Here is a 21,915-nt window from a genome sequence, read left to right as displayed (position 1 = left end):
TACCTGCACATGACCATCTGATCATTTATCACTCCAGTGTTAATCTGCAAAATTGTAATTATCCGCCTACCTCCTCATGCCTTTTGCACACTTTTTTTCTTTCCACTGTGTTATTGACTTGTTTATTGTTTACTGCATTTGTAACTCTGTGTTGTTGTCTGTTCACACGGCTATGCTTTATCTTGGCCAGGTCGCAGTTGTAAATGAGAACTTGTTCTCAACTAGCCTACCTGGTTAAATAAAGGTGAAATAAAAAATTAAATAAAATAAAAAAACTGGGATCAGGTGGTGGACTGACAGCTTATGTTAAGCCTATCACCAGGAGAACCTGCCCGTCGGTCGGCCTGTAGACAGCAGTGACGTGAGTTAGCGGGCCAAGCTGAGGCAGCAGCAGTCAGCTCACCTCGCCGCGACGGCCCTAAGATGGATGGAGAGTCCCTGAGGGCCCCCGGCTGGGTCAATGGATGTCTCTTCTCTGTTTGTGTCTGATTGCAGAGTGACAGCCTCTTTAATCTCATTGCCTGTCTGTTTGTGCTGCTCTCCTCTCCTGGCTCTCCTGTCTATCTGCTGCTAGATTGGGGTGTTATCACTTTGGATGGGGTGACAAATACCAGTTTAGAAATTCTAACCAAAAGGAAGAGAGACTGTAGATTCTTTAACCAACAACTTTTTTATACGATTTCCAAAAATGGAGCAGTTAACAATCACTCAGTGGTGCAGAGTTAAGGGCCTAACGAACAAAGTTGGGTTTCAGCTTTTCTTTAAAAAAGTTGCACAGTTCAAATCAAACTTTATTTGTCACATGCGCCGAATACAAGTTTAGATCTTACAGTGAAATGCTTACTTACAAGCCTTTAACCAACAGTGCAGTTCAAGAAAGAGTTAAGAAAATATTTACCAATTAAACTAAAGTAAAAAATTATAAAAAGTAACACAATAAAATAACAACAACGAGGCTATATACAGGGGGTACCGTTAACGAGTCTGTGTGCGGGGGCACAGGTTAGTCGAGGTAATTTGTACAATTTGTAGGTAGGGGTGATATGACTATGCATAGATAATAAACAGCGAGTTGCAGCAGTGTACAAAACAAATGGAGTGGGGTCAATGTAAATCAGGGGTGTCAAAGTCAAATGGACGGAGGGCCAAATAAAAAAATCAGCTACAAGACGAGGGCCGGACTGTTCGAATGTTCATTGAAATTTTTTAAAATGACGCATATAGTCTAGTGAACCTAATTGAACCTACTGAAAACCTAACAAATATATTACAATATGATCAGATAAATAAAGCAATATTTTCTTATGGCTCTGTCAGTAATCTTTAATTTTCAACAGACACAAAAGACAAATTTCCTTTATATAAATATCCCCATAACATGAACATTAAATGAAAGAAACCGGTATTCAAGGCACCATCAGTAGACTATATTTTCTATTTTAGCAAAAGTGGGCTAAATTTACTTCAAAGAAAAAACAATAATAGCAATTTTCTATCATCCACTCAACTGAAATATTTTTAAAATATAATTGGATTGAAATACAAAAAAATAAAGTGCAAAAATCTATTAATCAAAAACAACACTTTGTTTAAGGAGAAGTAACATGCAGTGAAAACAAATATTAAATTTTAACTTTTAAACTTGAACTGAGTAAAAACTCTAAATATGTGATTGCACAGTAATGTTCACTTGTTTGAGGTTGAGGGTGATACTTGGTGGTGTCCCATCTTTTCCACAAGTTCATCAATGTTCGGGGTAAGGCTCTGAGCTGAAGAAATCCTCAGAATTGAGTGGAGGTGTTCAGCAGTAAGTCGACTTCTGTGTGATGTTTTGTTCAGGTTCATCAAAGAAAACAGTTGTTCACACAGGTATGTGCTGCCAAACATAGACAAAGTTTGAGCAGCCTGGATGCGCAGCTGGGGCATTGTGCCGGGGAGGAAACGGGCGAACTCCGCAGCACCCACTGCCGCATATTTTGCCCTCAGTGCATCATTGCATTGGAGGTCAATCAACTCCATTTGGAGGTTTGGTGGTGAGCTTTCCACGTCAACAGCAAATGGGTTACCGAGCAGTTCCAACCTGCTTTTTTGTGCTTCAAAGTCAGCAAATCGGCGTCGAAAGTCAGCGGCAAGCATACCTATTTTATCAGCCAACTGTGTGCTCGGGAACGCACTGGTAGAGAGCTTCTCTTTCATGGTCTGGCAGCTGGGAAAGTGGCTCAAATTTTCTTTCCGCATCTGCGTCTCCCACAGAGTCAGTTTGGTTTTAAATGCCTTCACTGTACTGTACATATCAGAGATGACACGATCCCGACCCTGCAGCTGCAAGTTTATTGCATTCAGATGACTCGTAATGTCACACAGAAAAGCCATTTCACACAGAAACATTTCGTCTCGGAGTTGTGTTGTGTCTTTCCCTTTGCTGTCCAAGAACAGACAAATCTCCTCACGAAGCTCGAAACATCTTTGAAGCACCTTTCCCTGGCTTAGCCATCGCACCTCTGTGTGATAAGGCAAATCACCATGCTCCGTTTCTAACTCCGTCAGAAATGCCTTGAACTGGCGGTGATTCAAACCTTTGGCTCTGATAAAGTTAACTGTGCGCGTGATGATGCTCATTACATGCTCCATTTTCAAGGCTTTACCGCACAACGCTTCCTGGTGTATGATACAATGATAAGCTGTCAGCTCACCTGTCGCGTTTTCCTCTTGCATCTTTTCCCGTATCTTCGCCACCAGTCCGCTCCTGTGTCCACACATCGCAGGTGCTCCGTCGGTTGTCAAACCCACGAGTTTTTCCCAAGGCAGCTCCATCTCATTTACACATCTTGACACCTCTTCATACAAATCATGCCCCGTAGTTGTGCCATGCATAGGACGTAAAGCCAAAAACTCCTCTGTCACGCTTAGGTTGGAGTCCACTCCGCGGATGAAAATTGACAACTGGGCAATGTCAGAAATGTCGGTGCTCTCATCCACAGCCAAGGAATATGCAATAAAATCTTTTCCCTTTTTCACAAGCTGCTCTTTTAGATTGATGGACAACTGGTCTACTCTCTCGGCAATGGTGTTTCTGCTCAGACTCACATTTAAAAAGAGTTGCCTTTTTTCTGGGCAAACTTCGTCACAAACTTTAATCATGCAGTTTTTGATGAAATCCCCCTCCGTAAATGGCCGGGCTGATTTAGCGATCTCTTCTGCCAAAATAAAACTGGCCTTGACAGTTGCGTCCGCGTGTGTGTCCGCGTGTTTCGTTTCATAATGTCGTCTCAGATTATACTCTTTCAGTACCGCCACACTTTCTCCACACAGAAGACACACAGGTTTTCCAGCTACCTTCGTGAACATATACTCCGACTCCCACCTTGTTTGAAACCCCCGGTTCTCAGTATCCACCTTCCGTTTTGCCATTTTTGATGGGTATCTGAAAGTTAATTTTACTGTGATGCTGACGACTGCTGTGCCAATAAATATTGAAATGAAGCAGCCTACTGCTCGGTGCGTCACCTTTGCATTGTGGGAAATGTAGTATTGGTGCGTGTAAAAGATCTGCGGGCTGCCGGCTTGCTGCGGGCCGGTTCTAATAATAAATCAAGATCATCCCAGGGGCCGTAAAAAACCTTCTTGCGGGCCGGATGTGGCCCGCGGGCCTTGACTCTGACATATGTGATCTAACCCATAACCCGTTAGTCACCACTGCTAGTCCACTTATATAGTTATTAACATATAGTAAAACATTCTCAAGTCAATTGTACTGTATCATCCAGATAGCTATATGTATTGATGCGCTGTAACATTAGAATTCTGATAACATGGTAGAACAAAATTACAAGATTACACTGTCACAAGTGGCATGTTAATGACAGATCGGTATCTCAATGCATTTTTTAAAACCTACATTACCATACATATCCCAGTGTGCAGACCTCCACAATCAACCTGATACTTCAAATAAACAGTTTAGGGCAAACCTTAATCAATTTACGGGCACAGTTGACCACCCCCCTCTTTCCTGGCACTCTTCTTCCTGCATTTCTTCATGTTCTGCTTCAGATAGTTTTTCAGTTCGTCCTACCAATGGCACATGTTCAAAGTGGATTGCCCTTGTCTCTTACCTGAGCCGCCACTGTCCTTCACAGTCCATTATGTCTTCCTACCAGTACACGAGCAGCATGAGATAAGTTTGGACGGGATCTCTCTCCATGCTCACTCCACGTGAGCTCATGTCACACTCCTGAGAGAAAAGGTATGAGAGAAAAGACAGTTGATAGCTTCGACTGGATGCTGTGGTTGCTGGCTAAGGCTCAGGTCTCACAGTAGAAGTGGTGAAAGACAGGGCCATATTGAGCGCCATTTTTGCCATTACTTCAGCCAGTTAGAGGGGGTGAGATTCACACTGTTCTCCAAAGTATCCCTTCCATGCATCTAGATACCATATATGGTCACCTTAGCTATAACTCGAGAGAGGACAGACCAAAACAACAGTTTTACCCTTGTGTAGTCTTAACATTATGTATACTACTCTTGTTCTAAGGATAAAAAATGACCCGCCTTCACTAAACCCCTCAAATAAAGCAGCTTAATTGAATTTTAAACACCAAATCTATTTTGCATGAAGAAACAGCCTGTCATTTATCACAAACTCTGTGAATATCTGCGTTTTCCCTCTTCACATTGCAGAAAGACTGCATTTAATCAGTGGACACCACTGTCACGCCCTGATCTGTTTCACCTGTCTTTGTGCTTGTCTCCACCCCCCTCCAGGTGTCGCCCATCTTCCCCTTTATCCCCTGTGTATTTATACCTGTGTTCTCTGTTTGTCTGGTGCCAGTTTGTTTTTGTTCATAGAACCTACCAGCGTTTTCCCCCTTGCTCCTGTCTTTTCTTAGTTCCTGTATTCTAGTTTTTCCCAGCTCTGACCCCTCTGCCTGTCCTGACCCTGAGCCTGCCTGCCGTCCTGTATTTTTGCCCCACTACTCTGGATTACCGACCTCTGCCTGACCTGACCCTGAGCCTGCCTGCAGTCCTGTACCTTTGCCTCCACCCACAAGGTGTATAAACAACAACAATAAATAAGAATAAAATAAGATAATAGATACAAAACAAAAACGTGAAGAACATAATTCAATCAACTCTAATTAGCACATGTAGGACAGTATGCAAGTGTCTTTTCACATGTGCAGCACATAGTTCTTGTTTTACAGTCCTTCTTTTGGGGCAGAATTGGCATTTCTTTCTCTTGCCTGCCCCAGCTGCAGCCTCAGGTGGACCAGGACAAGATTCAGCCCCCTGAACAGTGCTGCAGAAGCTGCCGTGCGGGGTAGGCACTCCCTTCTTTGAATGTGTGTGGTTACAAGTGCCTTTCCTAGCTTCTCCAGGAACACCCTCCTCTTGTTCCGCATATCAGGCATCCAGGTAGGGTTAATCTTGTCCCATATCACGAAGGCATTGTATGACAAATCAATTATGTTATGGAAGATGACCAGGGGCCAGCGGGCAGCCATCCTCCTGCAGCTGTAAGTTCCAATCACCTTGTCCAGGTTGTCCACACCTCCTTTGTTGTGGTTGTAGTCCAGGATGATGGCTGGCTTCGTGTCCTTACGAATAATGATCTCAGCCCTTTTTTTGCAGTGTGCTCAAGAGGACCACATTCTTGTTCTTCTTTGGGAGGTAAGAAACTAGAGTGGTGGTGGGGGTGAAGGCAAACTTTCATGAAAAGGCCTCTCTCCCCTTTGTTGCGAGGAGTGCAGGGGTGAGCTCAGGCTTGTTCTTTCTAACTGTGCCAACCATGGTGATCTTCCTCTTCAGGAGCTGCTGACGAGTTCAGGAGCTGCTGACGGAGTCCATCCAAATAATCTTGTCTCCTGGACTCTGTCCACGCATTTCTAGGCTGCGTTGAAACGATGACTGGTAAATGATCCAAGACCAGCTCAGTTTATGTCTACCACTGTGACAATGGGTCATCTTAATGCTGCCTTAAATGTACATCATCTTAAGGGCATTGGCAAACACAATGTAAGTCATTTAATGTATGTACCCCTAATTGCACCGAATACATTTGTTTATCCTACAGCTATTGTAAGCAGTAATCATGAGCCTAAAAACCAGAGTTACACTGTTAGCATTGAGGTGGTGTGCAATAGTTGGAAGACCACATTATGCAGCTCACCCTTCACTATCAGCTCCAATGTCAATAACATGAGTAAGTGTACCTTGATAAGCTTCCCAGTAAAGCATTAAAAACAATCAAGCAACCCAGAAAAGTGCTAAAAATAGCCCATATTAACATATGTAGCCTAAGAAACAAGGTCCATGAAGTTAATAACTCGCTTGTAACAGATGACATTCATATTCTGACTATCTCTGAAACTCACTTAGATAATACCTTTAATGATACAGTGGTAGCAATACATGGTTATAACATCTACCGAAAAGACAGAAATGCCACCTGAGGCGGTGTTGCGGTCTATATTCAGAACAACATTTCTGTAAAGCTTAGAGGCAATCTAATTTTAAATAACTGTTGAAGTAATATGGCTACAGGTTCATCTGCATCACCTAAAGCCCATTCTTGTGGAGAGCTGCTATAGACCACCAAGTGCTAACAGTCAGTATCTGGATAATATCTGTGAAATGCTTGATAATGTATGTGATATCAACAGAGAAGATAATAAACTACACCATGAAACAAAGATACATTATATAAAGAATGATAGTAAAAAGCTTTTTGGCACCATAAATTACATTTTGTGGAAAAAAGACAACTCGGCTCCTTCATTCATTGAATCAGATGGCTCATTCATTACAAAGCCCACTGATATTGCAAACTACTTTAATTTAATGACTTTTTCATTGGCAAGATAAGCAAACTTAGGGATGAAATGCCAGCAGCAAACGTTGACACTTGCATTTCCAAGTATATCTGACCAAATTATGAAAGACAAGAATTGTACTTTTGAATTCCGTGAAGTCAGTGTGGAAGAGGTGAAAAAAATATTGTTGTCTATCAACAATGACAAGCCACCGGGGTCTGACAATCTGGATGGAAAATTGCTGAGGATAATAGCAGTCACGTCCTGATCTGTTTCACCTGTCCTTGTGCTTGTCTCCACCCCCCTCCAGGTGTCACCCATCTTCCTAATTATCCCCTATGTATTTATACCTGTGTTCTCTGTCTGTTTGTTGCCAGTTCGTCTTGTTCGTTCAAGCTTACCAGCGGTTTTCTTGTCCGCTCATATCGTTTCTCAGCCTCTCTTAGCTAGTCCTCCCGGTTTTGACATTTTATACTTTTGCTCCACCTCTGGATTACTGAATCCTGCCTGTCCCTGACCCTGAGTCCACCTGCTGTCCTGTACCTTTGCCTTACCCTGGATTTTCGACCTCTGCCTGCCTCGACCTGCCCCATGTTGCTGCAATAAACAGTGTTACTTCGACACAGTCTGCATCTGGGTCTTACTTTGATTCTTGATAAGCAGACGATATTACCACTCCTATTTGCTACATCTTCAATTTAAGCCTACTAGAAAGCGTGTGCCCTCAGGCCTGGAGGGAAGCTAAAGTCATTCCGCTACCCAAGAATAGTAAAGCCCCCTTTACTGGCTCAAATAGCCGACCAATCAGCCTGTTACCAACCCTTAGTAAACGTCTGGAAAAAATTGTGTTTGACCAGATACAAAGATATTTCACAGTAAACAAATTGACAACAGAATTTCAGCATTCTTATAGGGAAGGAAACTCAACAAGCACTTAACACAAATGACTGATGATTGGCTGAGAGTAATTGATGATAAAATGATTGTGGGGGCTGTTTTGTTAGACTTCAGTGCAGCTTTTGACATTATCGATCACATTCTGCTGCTGGAAAAACGTATGTGTTATGGCTTTACACTCCCTGCTATAATGTGGATAAAGAGTTACTTATCTAACAAAACACAGAGGGTGTTCTTTAATGGAAGCCTCTCAAATACAATCCAGTTCGAATCAGGAATTCCCCAGGGTAGCTGTTTAGGCCCTTTGCTTTTTTCAATATTTACTTTGAGTAAAGCCAGATTGTCTATGTATGCGGATGACTCAACACTATACATGTCAGCTGCTACAGCGACTGAAACGACTGCAACACTCAACAAAGAGCGGCAGTTAGTTTCAGAGTGGTTGGCAAGGAATAAGTTAGCCCTAAATATTTCTAAAACTAAAAGCATTGTATTTGGAACAAAACACTCACTAAACCCTAAACCTCAACTAAATATTGTAATAAATAATGTGGAAATTGAGCAAGTATAGATGACTAAACTGCTTGGAGTAGCCCTCAATTCTAAACTGTCATGGTCAAAACATTATGATGCCGTTAGTCGCTAAGATGGGGAGAAGTCTGTCTATAATAAAGCGATGCTCTGCCGCCTTGTCACATTCGTCATAACGAGGAGAGCAAGGCGCAGCGTGATTTGAATACAACCTTCTTTTATTTAACAAATACACACTAAACAAACTAACCAAAACAACAAAACGAACGTGAAGCTATGAACAACGAGTGCAGACACAGGCAACTACACATAGACAATAACCCATAAACTATCCAAGGCATATGGCTACCTAAATATGGTCCCCAATCGGAGACAACGATAAACAGCTGCCTCTGATTGAGAACCAACCTAGGCAACCATAGACATAAAAACACCTAGACTGGAAACCCCATAAACATACAAAAACCCTAGACATGAGAAAAACACATATATCACCCTCGTCACACCCTGACCTAACCAAAATAATAAAGAAAACAAAGATAACTATGGTCAGGGCATGACACGCCTTAACAACACTATCAACAAGGCAGGTCCTACAGGCCCTAATTTTGTTGCACCTTGACTACTGTTCAGTCGTATGGTCAGGTGCCACAAAAAAGGACTTACAATTGGCTCAGAACAGGGCAACACGGCTGGCCCTTGGATGTACACAGAGAGCTAATATTAATAATATGCATGTCAATCTCTCCTGGCTGAAAGTGGAGGAGAGATTGACTTCATCACTACTTTTATTTATGAGAGGTATTGTTGAATGCACAGAGCTGTCTGTCTAAACTACTGGCACACAGCTCGGACAACCATGCATACCCCACAAGACATACCACAAGAGGTCTCTTCACAGTCTCCAAGTCCAGAACAGACTACGGGAGGCACAGAGTACTACATACAGTGCCTTGCAAAAGTATTCGGCCCCCTTGAACTTTGCGACCTTTTGCCACATTTCAGGCTTCAAACATAAAGATATAAAACTGTATTTTTTTGCGAAGAATCAACAACAAGTGGGACACAATCATGAAGTGGAACGACATTTATTGGATATTTCAAACTTTTTTAACAAATCAAAAACTGAAAAATTGGACGTGCAAAATTATTCAGCCCCTTTACTTTCAGTGCAGCAAACTCTCTCCAGAAGTTCAGTGAGGATCTCTGAATGATCCAATGTTGACCTAAATGACTAATGATGATAAATACAATCCACCTGTGTGTAATCAAGTCTCCGTATAAATGCACCTGCACTGTGATAGTCTCAGAGGTCTTTATGTTTGAAGCCTGAAATGTGGCAAAAGGTTGCAAAGTTCAAGGGGGCCGAATACTTTCGCAAGGCACTGTAGAGCCATGACGACATGGAACTCTATTCCACAGAAAGTAACTCATGCCAGCAGTAAAATTAAATTTCAAAAACAGATTAAAAAAACACCTTATGGCACAGCGGGGACTGTGAAGCAACACAAACATTGGCACAGACACATGCATACACACACATACACACACACACACACACGATTACATACGCACTATACATACACATGGATTTAGTACTGTAGATATGTGGTAGTGGTGGAGTAGGGGCCTGAGGGCACGCAGTGTGTTGTGAAATCTGTAAATGTATTGTAATGTTTTTAAAATTGTATAAACTGCCTTAATTTCGCTGGACCCCAGGAAGAGTAGCTGCTGCTTTGGCAAGCGTAGCTGTATTGTGTGCCACAGGCCACCCAAATCTTGATTCCATACTTTGCTGGCTTGCTAGGCATATACTGCCGGAAAGGACAGTGACCTTTTGACAAAGGAGATTACTATCAGTAATTAGTATCAGTGTCGATACATAATAAAATGAACAGTGAAAATCACTGACATTACAGATGTGAAAATAAAAATGTACCTCTGAATGGAACCAGTTGCTCATCCACTGTTACTTCAGGACCAGGGTTGTAGAGGTATCCCTTATCATACTGGCGACCTCATGGCAGAGTTACAGGGTCAGGGAGTTACTGCGCTAACCCTCAGGAACAAATCCCAATCATACAGCAGACCCAATCTGGTGAGATTTATATCGAAACAAAGACAAAAACAAGAACAACTAAAACAACAGCAATACACTTCTTCATGTTATACTTAATTCTCACCATTGTCTCTATCATATCTAGTGAGGTTGATCAGGCCTCACCAGAAAGTCAGGACAAAGGTCCTACAACACCATTAAGTATTTTCTTTCCCTTTTCTTTCCCCGTACTTTCGAAACCATTTAAAAACATTTCAAAAATGTCCATCATTTTGCTTACCCGGATTACAACCAAATTAAAAAGACACCACATCAATAGATCAAACACAGTATTAACACCACTAACAAATACTCATAACCGGTGTGTTGTGTGTGTGTGTGCTGGTGTGTGTGGTAAAACATAGGGCAAAATCAATAATTGGCCAGCCCTTACATATTTGGGAGCTCCCTCTGCGGCCAGATACCTTTATTCTTTATAACTCCAGAATTTCACTAACTGTTTCCCAAGACAACAGCCTCGGGAAACATTTCAAAGAGAGAGAGACACTCCATCCTCTCTTAAAAGAGAAAATAAACATTTTGTTAGTTTTCACTTTTCTAAATCTTAATCAGTCCAAACAATTAAAAATTAGAATTCTTACTTTCCATTTGCTTTGTTACTTTCTAGTCTACATATCTGTTTCCTTCAGCTCAGAAAACCCTCTCAATCACCATCACAAAGTACATTTCTCTTACACTCTAACACTGTCTTTCTGTCTAACGTTACTTTACCAGGTGAACAAAAAGTTTTAAATTACAGAAAAAACAATACATGATAACTTCTGTTCACAGAGAGCCCACTGTCCTCCCTCCACTCTTTAATAATAATCCATCCCAATGTTTACCCTTTATGTAGCCTATACTAGACTTAGACACGACAACATTTATCTCACCACCCAGTCTAACGATTTACTCTTGTAAATGACTGGTCTCTCTTTTCCCCCATGATTTTACATAACCACCGCACCACAATGCCCTTCATGTTCATAAACAAAACATTTTAAAAGGCCATTTTAAGTTTGGCAACCCCAATGCTGGTGTCTAACACAATTGCTTTTTCAACACCCTCCCTTTAGTCAATATTATAAATCTATTTCAGAATAAGACGGAATAAAGTGTCTCAAGAGATTAAAAAAAACAAGGTTCTTCTGAACTTGCAAGGAATGTTTGGAATGGTAATTTTAACCTGTTACCTTTTAGAATCCATTCCCCTGGCATTTCACACCCGTCACCATGTAACATTATCCGGGTATTGTTACTGGTCTGTCGTGTCTGGACTATCACTAAATGTGAAGACTGTTATTTTATCAAATCAATTCTCTAGGTGTAAATATTATTGCGTGATTAAACGTATCATGTAAACATGAATGAATTTAGTCGGGGCACCACAGAATTTTTTTATAGAGTCTCTATTTCGTGAATGGACTCTTCAGATATTTTCACTTCTTAGTCTTCTATTAATGATTATTCATCTTTACCTTGCATTAGTCTCATTATAAACATCATAAAATGATTGGTTATCTGCATGAACCTTAGCATAAATAATGAATCAGCGATATACAAGTTATCTTAAAACTTCTTATGCATGTCCCACCTCGCCAACTTCCGGTGAAATGGCAGAGCGCCAAATTCAAATTAAATTACTATAAATATTTAACATTCATGAGATCGCAAGTCAATACATCAAAATAAAGCTTAACTTGTTGTTAATCCAGCTGCCGTGTCAGATTTCAAAAAGGCTTTACGGCGAAAGCAAACCATGCGATTTTCTGAGGACAGCGCTCAGCACACAAAACATTACAAACAGTAACCAGCCAAGTAGATTAGTCACAAAAGTCAGAAATAGCAATAAAATGTATCACTTACCTTTGATTATCTTCGTATGGTTGCACTCACAAGATTCCCAGTTACACAATAAATGTTTGTTTTCTTCGATAAAGTCCCTCTTTATATCCAAAAACCTCAATTTTGTTGGCGCGTTTTGTTTAGTAATCCAATGGCTCAAATGCGGTCACAAGAGGCAGACGAAAATTCCAAATAGTATCCGTAAAGTTCGTAGAAACATGTCAAGCGATGTTTATAATCAATCCTCAGGTTGTTTTTAGCCTAAATAATTGATAATATTTCAACAGGACAATAACGTCGTCAATATAAAAGAAAAACAAGAAAGGAGCGCTCTCGGGATTACGCACCAAACAGGTTGGGGATTTTCCACTGGCTTCTCATTGAAACTGCTTATTCTCCCTAATTTTTCAGAATAAAGGCCTAAAACAATGTCTAAAGACTGGTCACAGCTAGTGGAAGCCATAGGGAACAGAATATGGGTCCTATCCCTTTAAATGGTGGATAGGCTTTCAATGGAAAAACACCCATTTCAAAATAATAGCACTTCCTGGATGGATTTTCCTCATGTTTTCGCCTGCTATTTCAGTTCTGTTATACTCACAGACATGGTTTTAAAAGTTCTGGAAACTTTAGAGTGTTTTCTATCCAAATCTAGCAATTATATGCATATCCTACTCCTATCCGAGTAGCGGGCAGTTTACTTTGGGCACGCTTTTCATCCAAAATTCCAAATGCTGCCCCCTATACCAAAAAAGTTTATTATTTATTTACTAACTATCTTAGTCAACCAGAGAACTACATAACAAACAAACAGTAGATATTGGTTACTAACACAATGCGTTGATAACATGATAGAAAAGTCCCTAGTGGGCTAAGCCGATATGACGGCTTGGTAGACAAAGGAAAGGGGTGGAGACTGAGAAAGAGCAGGAGAACAGAATGGATAACTATACTCACAGAAATTGCTAATACTTTATATGAATGATCTCTCATTCGAAAATAATTTGCAATTTACATATTTACAAGTGTATGTCTTGCTGTCTTTCTCTGTGGTCGCCAGCAAAAGACTTGGTAAAAGACCAAGTCCATATTATGGCAAGAACAGCTCAAATAAGCAAAGAGTCATGAAGGTCAGTTAATTCGCAAAATTTTAAATGAAAGTTTTATCAAGTGCAGTCGCAAAAACCATCAAGGGCTATGTTGAAACTGGCTCTCATGAGGACCGCCACAGGAAAGGAAGACCCAGAGTTACATCTGCTGCAGAGGACAAGTTCATTAGAGTTACTAGCCTCATAAATTGCAGGCCAAATAAATGCATCACAGTGTTCCAAATCAAATCAAATCAAATGTTATTTGTCACATACACATGGTTAGCAGATGTTAATGCGAGTGTAGCGAAATGCTTGTGCTTCTAGTTCCGACAATGCAGTAATAACCAACGAGTAATCTAGCTAACAATTCCAAAACTACTACCTTATACACACAAGTGTAAAGGGATAAAGAATATGTACATAAAGATAATATGAATGAGTGATGGTACAGAGCGGCATAGGCAAGATGCAGTAGATGGTATCGAGTACAGTATATACATATGAGATGAGTATGTAAACAAAGTGGCATAGTTTAAAGTGGCTAGTGATACATGATACATATTACATAAAGATGCAGTAGATGATATAGAGTACAGTATATACGTATACATATAAGATAAATAATGTAGGGTATGTAAACATTATATTAAGTAGCATTGTTTAAAGTGGCTAGTGATATATTTTACATCAATTCCCATCAATTCCCATTATTAAAGTGGCTGGAGTTGAGTCAGTGTGTTGGCAGCAGCCACTCAATGTTAGTGGTGGCTGTTTAACAGTCTGATGGCCTTGAGATAGAAGCTGTTTTTCAGTCTCTCGGTCCCAGCTTTGATGCACCTGTACTGACCTCACCTTCTGGATGATAGCGGGGTGAACAGGCAGTGGCTCGGGTGGTTGTTGTCCTTGATGATCTTTATGGCCTTCCTGTGACATCGGGTGGTGTAGGTGTCCTGGATGGCAGGTAGTTTGCCCCCGGTGATGCGTTGTGCAGACCTCACTACCCTCTGGAGAGCCTTACGGTTGTGGGCGGAGCAGTTGCCGTACCAGGCGGTGATACAGCCCGACAGGATGCTTTCGATTGTTCATCTGTAGAAGTATGTGAGTGCTTTTGGTGACAAGCCAAATTTCTTCAGCCTCCTGAGGTTGAAGAGGCGCTGCTGCGCCTTCTTCACGATGCTGTCTGTGTGAGTGGACCAATTCAGTTTGTCTGTGATGTGTGTGCCGAGGAACTTAAAACTTGCTACCCTCTCCACTACTGTTCCATCGATGTGGATAGGGGTGTGTTCCCTCTGCTGTTTCCTGAAGTCCACAATCATCTCCTTAGTTTTGTTGACGTTGAGTGTGAGGTTATTTTCCTGACACCACACTCCGAGGGCCCTCACCTCCTCCCTGTAGGCCGTCTCATCGTTGTTGGTAATCAAGCCTACCACTGTTGTGTCGTCTGCAAACTTGATGATTGAGTTGGAGGCGTGCGTGGACACGCAGTCGTGGGTGAACAGGGAGTACAGGAGAGGGCTCAGAATGCACCCTTGTGGAGCCCCCATTAAAACTTGTTGAGGATAGGGGGCAGTATTTTCACTTTGGATGAATTGCGTGCCCATAGCGAACTGCATCAAACTCTGTCCCAGATTGCTAATATATGCATATTATTATTACTATTGGATAGAAAACACTCTGAAGTTTTTAAAACTGTTTGAATTATGTCTGTGAGTATAACAGAACTCATAGGGCAAGCAATCTTAGGGCAGTGAAATTCTGAAAGTTGGGGCAACTTTGACGTCATCGCTCCCTCCTTTCCCAACAAGAAATGGTTCTGGAAGCACTTTCTACGCCTTCCACTAGATGTCCTCATTCAGTAGACTTTGACCTAATGGGAGGGAAAATAGTCAGTGTCCCGACAGAATGCCATTTTCCTGTGGCGCATTTCTCTGTGGGTGCTACCGCTGTTCCATTCGGCTCCAGATGAAAACGTATGATCCGGTTGGAACATTATTGGATATATATGATAATAACATCCTGAAGATTGATTCTCTACTTAGTTTGACCAGTTTATTCGACCTGGAATATATATTTTGGAAGTTTTCGTGCGAGTTAACTTGGACCAGCAGTCAGTTTTTGGGCACGTGAGCTGAAAGTGATAGCAAATGCAGCTACTTGGACACTAGTATTGGACATTATGGAACAAAACAACAATTTATTGTGGAACTAGGACTCCTTGCACTACATTCTGATGAAAGATCATCAAAGGTAAGGGAATATTTATGTTGTTATATTTCTGTTGACTCCAACATGGCGGTTACGTCTGAGCGCCGTCTCAGATTATTGCAATGTTAGGCTTTTTCCTTACTAACGTTTCAAAAAAATCTGACACAGGGGTTGCATTAAGAACCAGTGTATCTTTAATTATATGTAGAACATGTATCTTTAGTCAAAGTTTATGATGAGTATTTCTGTTGTCTGGCGTAGCTTTCTATAATTTCCCCGGATATTTTGGAGGAATTTCTGAACATGGCGTCAATGTAAACCGAGATTTGCGGATATAAAAATGCATATTATCGAACAAAGTTGAGTCTCAGCTTTTATAAAAATCTATTGCACAGTTAGCAAAAGTGTGGAAAGAATGGGTGTGTACATAGTTACGAAACTAGTGATTATCATTTCTTCGCACTATCTGCTGACACCGGGTATAGTCTGAATGATTAAATCATGATACTGCTAATCATGCTATTCTCTGTTCTCAGCATGTGTCCACACAACTGGGATTCTGTAGATACTGAATAACAGGATGTTTCACATATTGTGGTTTCACCCAATCTTATGACTAGAACGGACAAGGTTGGTCTGTATCAGTAGAGAAACACAGAAGAGACAGTTTTCTAAGGTTAATACAGAATAGACAGAGCCTAGTTTGTAATTTTCCCCCACAGGGGTTCTTTGAGAGTGTGTGTGTGTTGAGGGTTTGGTGAAAAAGCAGCAAGCAGCCCTGGCCTCCGTGTCAAATGTATCTGTCTAAAATCTGATTTATGGATGAGGACCTAAAATTCCCCTTAAAGTAGCTTGAATAATTATTCTAATTTAAAAAACTATATATATATTTCACCTTTATTTAACCAGGTAGGCAAGTTGAGAACAAGTTCTCATTTACAATTGCGACCTGGCCAAGATAAAGCAAAGCAGTTCGACAGATACAACAACACAGAGTTACACATGGAGTAAAACAAACATACAGTCAATAATACAGTATAAACAAATCTATAATATACAAATCTATAATCTTAAGGCAAAAAAAGGCCATGGTGGCAAAGTAAATACAATATAGCAAGTAAAACACTGGAATGGTAGATTTGCAATGGAAGAATGTGCAAAGTAGAAATAAAAATAATGGGGTGCAAAGGAGCAAAATAAATAAATAAATTAAATACAGTAGGGAAAGAGGTAGTTGTTTGGGCTAAATTATAGGTGGGCTATGTACAGGTGCAGTAATCTGTGAGCTGCTCTGACAGCTGGTGCTTAAAGCTAGTGAGGGAGATAAGTGTTTCCAGTTTCAGAGATTTTTGTAGTTTGTTCCAGTCATTGGCAGCAGAGAACTGGAAGGAGAGGCGGCCAAAGAAAGAATTGGTTTTGGGGGTGACTAGAGAGATATACCTGCTGGAGTGTGTGCTACAGGTGGGAGATGCTATGGTGACCAGCGAGCTGAGATAAGGGGGGACTTTACCTAGCAGGGTCTTGTAGATGACATGGAGCCAGTGGGTTTGGCGACGAGTATGAAGCGAGGGCCAGCCAACGAGAGCATACAGGTCGCAATGGTGGGTAGTTTATGGGGCTTTGGTGACAAAATGGATTGCACTGTGATAGACTGCATCCAATTTGTTGAGTAGGGTATTGGAGGCTATTTTGTAAATTACATCGCCAAAGTCGAGGATTGGTAGGATGATCAGTTTTACAAGGGTATGTTTGGCAGCATGAGTGAAGGATGCTTTGTTGCGAAATAGGAAGCCAATTCTAGATTTAACTTTGGATTGGAGATGTTTGATATGGGTCTGGAAGGAGAGTTTACAGTCTAACCAGACACCTAAGTATTTGTAGTTGTCCACGTATTCTAAGTCAGAGCCGTCCAGAGTAGTGATGTTGGACAGGCGGGTAGGTGCAGGTAGCGATCGGTTGAAGAGCATGCATTTAGTTTTACTTGTATTTAAGAGCAATTGGAGGCCACGGAAGGAGAGTTGTATGGCATTGAAGCTTGCCTGGAGGGTTGTTAACACAGTGTCCAAAGAAGGGCCAGAAGTATACAGAATGGTGTCGTCTGCGTAGAGGTGGATCAGAGACTCACCAGCAGCAAGAGCGACCTCATTGATGTATACAGAGAAGAGAGTCGGTCCAAGAATGGAACCCTGTGGCACCCCCATAGAGACTGCCAGAGGTCCGGACAGCAGACCCTCCGATTTGACACACTGAACTCTATCAGAGAAGTAGTTGGTGAACCAGGTGAGGCAATCATTTGAGAAACCAAGGCTGTCGAGTCTGCCGATGAGGATGTGGTGATTGACAGAGTCGAAAGCCTTGGCCAGATCAATGAATACGGCTGCACAGTAATGTTTCTTATCGATGGCGGTTAAGATATCGTTTAGGACCTTGAGCGTGGCTGAGGTGCACCCATGACCAGCTCTGAAACCAGATTGCCAGATTACCAGAAACCAGATTTTTTTTGCAATCAACAACAGGAATTAATGCTTGTGAAAGATATGTGGGAAACAATGGGAACCTTCCTTCAGAGTAGAATGCGTTCCTTTCATAGGCTGTATAGGTAGGTACCTTTGTATTAGTTCCTATATGAATATACACATTACATTTAGTCACGTATGGTTATTATATGGTTATCTACCATTATGAAGGAACTGCATTTATAATGAAAATTATGAAGCTGTTATGAGCTGTACTGAATTGACTCTGTAATCAAGGATCTGGGTTTAAGCCTTTCACTACAACATCACAGGATCTCTCTCATGCTCTGATTGTGTGTGTGTGTGTGTGTGTGTGTGTGTGTGTGTGTGTGTGTGCGTGTGTGCGTGCGTGCGTGCGTGCGAGTGAGTGAGTGAGTGAGTGAGTGAGTGAGAGACTCACTCTGAACAGAAACCATGCTGTCAGAGAGCTCCGGGAGCACTTGGTCCAGAAGGGACCACTAAAAACGTTGATATAGGATTTTTATAAACTTCAATTACAAGTGTACTAATCTTTCCTGTTTAAGAAACACTAGAGCATCTGTGTAATGGAAATAGCAAATGAGTCCTTAATGCAGGGCTAATCTGTGCAATTCCCCCTCTTCTCTTCCCCAGCAGACAGGCAGTGCATTATTAATGAGCAGAGTGGAGGCTGATGAGGGCAGGGGCCTCTCTTCACTAATGCATTCATTTCTCATTGTTAGCTGTCTGTCTAGAGAAGACAGCAAGGTACGCAGCAGTCACACAAACACATGCACATGAGACATACATACACACAGTGTGGTTTTTAGACATAAATGGCCGCTTAGGGCCCCACAGCCGCAAACATTTATTTGTATTTATAATTTATTTTGTTAGTTAGGATAGTAGAATACACAATATGCGATTTTGAAATTTGGTAGTGGATCAGCAGTTTTCCTGTTGTTACTGTATGTCAGTCACTGACAGTCACTTAATTAGCCCATGTCAGCTAACATTTTATAGATTGCTAGGTAAGTTAGTCTAGCTAGCTATCTAGACCTTGTAGTAATCATGGCCGTATTACTGACCGCAAGGCACGTGCACAGGGGCCCTGACCTCCAGGAGGTCCTCATTGATTTTGTTTGTCACTCTCACTCAGATATCATATGAACATTGCGTTGGTCATGGCAAAATGTGTAGAATTGCAGGCAATTAGTTTTAAAACTGCAACATTTTCTCTCCATCCTGTGGAAAAATGTGTAGAACTACAGGAAATGTATTTAAAAAATTGATATTTTTTCTATGCCGCATGGAGACATTTGTAGAATTGCAGAAAACGTGCTTTAAAACAGTAACATTTTCTATATGACCTTTGGCAAAATGTGTAGAATTGCAGGACAGTAATTTCTGGATAACAATTAAGTACCTTACTGTGACTAGCAAAGAACAATTTCTCAAACAACAATTTAGCATGGACTGTCTGGGAGTGGTCTGAGTGTGGAGGGGAAAACTGACCATTTGCTGTTATATATATACAAAAACAGAGATATCTAAGGTCAGGGCGTGACATGGAATGGCATCAGACACATGGAAACCATGTGTTTTAAGCATTTGATACTATTCAAGGTAAGGGTAATGTGTGTAGGTGTGTGTTATTTTCAGAGTCAGAGAATGACAGCTTATCTCTGTCCCAGTCCAGCTGCACTCTCGGGGCGGCAGGGTAGCCTAGTGGTTAGAGAGTTGGACTAGGAACCGGAAGGTTGCAAGTTCAAACCCCGAGCTGACAAGGTCTGTCGTTCTGCCCCTGAACAGGCAGTTAACCCACTGTTCCTAGGCCGTCATTGAAAATAAGAATTTGTTCTTAACTGACTTGCCTGGTTAAATAAAGGTAAAATAAAAAAAATAAAAAAATAAAACTCTGATCCTCTGGGGTTTCTGTCTCATTGTGATAGGAAAAACTGTCCCTGATGCTGAGCTTGCTTTGTATTGACCTTCTTAATAATATACATTCCACCTTTGAATCCTCATCCCTCCCTTCCTTTGGGCAGACTCTGGTATGACACCCATGAACCATCTTGTATTGTCCCCAACCTCAACGTCCCAGGTGTGTGTCCCTGAGTTAAGGTCCTCAGAGCCCAGGACCCATCGCCAGATATCAAACCTCTCTGGGATGTCAGGAAGTTTCTGTAGCTCTTCACTGATTCTCACACTGGTCAGATCCTCAGACAGGATGAAACGTGGGTTGGCAGTCTTGGGGTCCAGAATCACAGGAGTTGAACAGAGGGACCTAGAGATTAGAACTGGTCATGATATCAGGACTGACCAGGAGAGAGGGAACTTGTAATTAGAAACATCATGTATCCATGTTTATTGTCTTTGAACGCTATACTTGTTGTGCGTCTATTTATTGTAGTATAAGTACAAAATAAGAATATATGTTTGTGCATTTCAAGTTAATTTAGAGAAGCTCAAACATGTTCTCTTACTGTTTGTCTGAACAAACAGGTAAGTGGGAACTTAAGCTAACAGTTAAAATATACTCACTGACTATCACAACCTTCTCTCAGACTCTATATTGTCTGCATATTACAGAGATATTGCTCCTTATCTGAAGGAATGAGATGTCTTAAGCTCTCAGCTCCTCCTCTATGGCCTTAATTGTGTCTAAAAGAGATGATATCTCTCGGTTCATTTCATCAATCTTCTTCATCATCTGACACTTCTGCTCCTCTTCCTCCATTCTGCAGCTATCTTGGCCTCCTCTTCCTCTCATAGAAACTGGTGAAGTTTCTTAAACTCATCATTAATCTGCCTTGATGTGTGCTGGGTCTGGCACTGGATATAAAACATTCTCGTGTAATTTCTTCTTATCATCATTCTCACTAAGCCAGACACTGTGCAATTTCAATACACGTCTATTGCATTGTAACAACACGTTCTTACCTTAATATGTTCAGCTGTTTGATCATAGGTTAGTTTAACTTCATTAAAGTTAGTTGTAGACTAGTCAGGTGTTTGAGGCCCATGTGGTCTCCTGTATGAGAGTAGGGGGGGGGGGGGGGGTCTCAACTAAGCTAGTTAGTTAGGATAGTAGAATACACAATGTGCAATTTCGAAATTTGGTAGTGCATCAGCAGTTTTCCTCTTGTTTTTAGATTGCTAGATAAGGTAGTCTAGCGAGCTATCTAAACCTTGTAGTAATCATAGTCAAATTACTGACCGGGCAAGCAAAGCACATGCCCAGGGGCTCTGACCTATAAGGGGCCCCCATTGATTTTGTTAGTCACTCACTCAGATAACGTGAACATGGCATGTCACGGCAAAATGTGTATAACTACATTACATTAGCTTTAAAATAGCACATTTGTCTCTCAACCCCATGGCAAAATGTGTAGAATTGCAGGAAATTTGCTTTAAAACTGCAACATTTTCTCTACGCTGCCAAGATGGAGGCGACAATTGTTTTTGCCCGTGAGGTGTTAGAAATGGCTCTGCATACACACATGCGAGACACACACACTCAAACACATGTGCAACACAGTGCGTGTTGCACATCTCGAATATTACACACATGCATGCACACAAATATGCACACACACACACATGCACACAATTCTTACAGAATAATGCATACCACCATAACCAAAAAATGAATTGTTCTTTGAAAATCAAAAAATCACTTCACACAATTGTGAATTTTTGGCAAGTTGTCAGACACCAGAGATGTGATTATGAATTAGCTATAAAACACCTCAAACACCTACAATGCCAATCAATATCTCCTAATTGGATCAAAGATGACTCATGACAGCTGTATAAAACATCAAACAACTAATTAAATGAATAAATGGGAAATAGACGCTTAATGTTGCCAAATGGGAACCAGAGGAGCCGACTCAAGCCAAGGAAAAACGATGATTTTCTGCCCTCTGAAATTATCTAGCTGACTCTGGCTAATTGCT

The sequence above is a fragment of the Oncorhynchus clarkii genome, chromosome 30 (assembly GCF_045791955.1).
Source record: "Oncorhynchus clarkii lewisi isolate Uvic-CL-2024 chromosome 30, UVic_Ocla_1.0, whole genome shotgun sequence".
Taxonomy (NCBI): Eukaryota; Metazoa; Chordata; class Actinopteri; order Salmoniformes; family Salmonidae; genus Oncorhynchus; species Oncorhynchus clarkii.
Note: the sequence above shows the minus strand (reverse complement) of the source record.